The sequence below is a fragment of the Halyomorpha halys genome, unplaced genomic scaffold, assembly GCF_000696795.3.
Source record: "Halyomorpha halys isolate HHAL.00 unplaced genomic scaffold, Hhal_1.1 Scaffold5.1, whole genome shotgun sequence".
In the NCBI taxonomy this organism is placed as follows: domain Eukaryota; kingdom Metazoa; phylum Arthropoda; class Insecta; order Hemiptera; family Pentatomidae; genus Halyomorpha; species Halyomorpha halys.
The window spans coordinates 1,997,172-2,000,785 of NW_027106871.1; positions in this window are offsets into that span (position 1 = coordinate 1,997,172).

Genomic DNA, 3,614 nt, shown 5'->3' on the forward strand with positions numbered 1-3,614 from the left:
AAAGATGATTTTTTTGTTATTAAAATTTTATTGACTCAATACAATCTTTCTATTGGAGAAAAATGGTGCACTATACAAAAAAATAGGACATAACATACATTACACAATAATTTCAAGCTCAATACAAGTTGAAGGCTAGTCGCATTGATTTTAATTCTCAATCGATGTGCGCTGAAAATCTTAAATCTCTTTTAAACGTTACGTCTTGAGAGTTTACAATCTTGAATAAATTGTTTTCAATGTGTTTTATTTTAAAAAGTTGATTTGGAATATCTTACCTTTTTCCTGGCATCGTAAATCTTACACATTCAAGAATTGCAGCATAAGATTCAGTGTAGGGAGATAATCCGAATATTTCGAATTCCGCTTGAAACAAACCTGGAGAAACACGAGCGTATTCCTTACATTTTTCAGCTGCTTTTTGGCTCAAGTGATTTATTTTCATTTCGTGAAGGTTGTATGTAATGCACAATTCTTATTGTATTTTTCAATATTACTGTATCCAAAATTTCTTTTACTTGAATTTATTAGTTTATTTAATTCAGCTTGGAAAATTAACACATATATTAAGAAATAAACTGAAAGTTAAAAACTAATAAAGCATAAAGTTAATTATTTGTTCAATGTCCCGATATAAACAAAAGTTATATACTACGCTATTTTCAATTAATATATTACTTATAATAAAAAAATACATAACTTCTCATTATGATCATCAGGGAGCGACGGTCCGTTATCACTTTTAAAATATTTTTCTGAAATAGGAAAGTGTCGATTTTATACATTTTTAGAAAACTTTTGTTGTTCTACAAATCCTTTCTAACTATAACAAATAAAATAAATAATGATTTATTACAATTATTTAAACTTGTAACTATGCATTCATAAGTATAAAAAGTCAAACATTTAAGAGACCATTAAGTATAAAAAAAAAAATTTTAAAAAATACAAGCTGTTACACAGAGATGTTCTGTTCAATGCTCTAAGGTGTCATTATAAATGTTTTTGTGCACAAATTCATTGCTTATATTGCTGTTTAATGTATTTTCTACTCTGATGTACTTTCTTGTCTCCTGCTAATCATTCTTTAATTATTTCACCATGTATCTCTGCTAGTCATATAATATGTGTTATAAACTTTACCAAAAATGTTGTTGTAAAACATATTATCATTTTGAAATTTACAGGTACTGCTGGCAAAACACAAACACACTAGAGTCCGAAGGCGATGTGACATTGTAAAACGTTTCGTGTTTAAGAAAGGTGGCCCCTCACTTCTGAAATTCATTATGCCATCTCATGATCTAGTGGCTAATGATCACTTATCTAGTGGCTAAGATAAGTGGTAGGAGACCCGGGCAGCCATCTTGATCCCCAATAAAATAGGGGTAAGAACCAATATAGCCATCTTGACCTGGACAGGAGAAGAAAAGGACAGAACTCTTCAAGATGGTCTCATCCTATAATTCATGAGGGAGTAAAACCTTACACTCGGGCGAGAGGAGCGGCGGCGGCAGGAGGATGAGGAGAAAGAACCGAGAGGGAACCCTTATTTCATCTTCATATTCACACCAGAACCGACCTTCAAGCCTCAAGAATATCAAACAAGTAAAATGGAATTATGTTCTTTCGTGTAATGCAATTCTATAAATTCATGTTTTCTTCTTCTGTTTTAGAAGGATCGCAAAAAAAAAAAAATCTAAATCAGGTATCACCTAAATTCAACTTCAACAGAAAGATGGTGTAAAAAAAATTGACATTGATGGCCTGTATTAGATTATTGAAAGATATTCTAGTTCATTTCCCGAAGGAGATATGACAAGCAAGTTGTGAAAAAAACACAGAAATTTAAGATTTTTTTGTTATTAAAATTTTATTGACTCAATACAATCTTTCTGTCGCACTTAAGGGCATTAGGTTTTAGGGAAGTAAGAACACAATCATACCATATTTGGATATTAAATAAATAATAATGATATTAATACAGAAAAATAATCAAATATAAATTAAAATGGATAAAAAGGAAATTAAATATACACATCGTTAATAAACTTAGGCGAACAACTGTTAAATAATAGCAAATAAGAAAACAACAAAAGTTAATATTAAAAATAAAACTTCAACAGAATCGTCCAAATGTGGATGACATGGCACAACTCCAGGATCCCAGAGCTTATGTCCCAGCCGCGTCACTGGTATTTAAAGCAAGTGGAGACTGGGCAAGGGCACTTAAACCAGAGACGCTCAGGACAAGAGGAATTGAAAGATTTGGAACAAAAGATAGCCAAATTCTATCCTACTGAAGTGGAGTAGTGTTTATTTAATTTTCGATTAGTCAGAGCATCTCACTGGTTCATTACCAAAAGAATCTTGAACTACGTTTGGAATGGAGTGAATCGATTTTTGTTGGATTTTGCAAAGGAGCCTTCCATGCATTAGTAAAATATTCTCCACTTATTTAAAATATTCCTCTTGGAAGTTTTTGGAGTGAATAGAAAAGTGTACATGTTCCGCAGTGTTCCAGATGCTCATCAAGAAATTAAAATAAAAGCAATTGCAGAAAGATAAATAAATTGTATAAATTAAACAAAAAATGAAAATGAAAACAAAATTTACCGAACCAATATTAGTGAGGATATGGTAAACCAATTTTGTATGGGGCTCATGACTCATTGTGATAAGGATAGTCGTGTGAGTGAATATGCAACTATTTTACCTAGTTGCTTGTTGATTTTATTACAGAAAAAATTTAAAATAATATAATTAGTAATGTAAGAGTAAAGTCATAATTAAAAACAACTTAATTATTTATAAGAAGGTGAGAAAATATTATTTGTTTCAACAATATTCGTAATTTCCATGTTTGTATACGTGCTAACAATGGAAAATAAACAACGGTGACATATCGATTATCCTTAATATCATTGATACAATAAAAATCAATAATTGAAAAAAGGAATTTATTTTCTTTCTTTTTTTAAATACGTATATTAATAAACCAAAAATTAACAATCTAAAACTTGATGAAGTGTTTGAGTATTAGATTCTTATGTATAGGAAATGGAACTGGGTATAAGAAGTGGCTTTAATGAGTTTTGAGACTGAAAAGAAAACCGATACACACAACACCGAATCAAAAGCTCGTTCCACCTCCAGATTCATTAGTGGATCGTTGTTAAAATGTTTATTAGGCTTTACTGTAGGTCTCAATACCATTTTTCCCCCTTTGAACGAACTAACATAATTTAATACGTCCATGAATGTAGTAATACTATTTATAAAATGAGTAACTTCAAAACTTAGTTATAAAACAAACATTTAGAAATATAGTAAGTTAAAGCGTATGAACCAATGTGAAGATGATTTTCTCGGTAGGTACTTCGTTTGAAAGTATGGAGAATAAAAATAATTACAATTAAAAAAAAAATTCTGTGAACTGAGAAAGAATTAGATAAAACAGTGCTGAAAATTTTCTTTGAAAACTGGGAATAAAATTTTGTTAATATTTTTATAAAATGTTCAAAAATCAGCCAATACTATTGACAGTTAATGGCTGGTGGCTTATTAAAATGTAATTTTTTGATAATTATCCTTTCCGTATCGATAAATAAGAA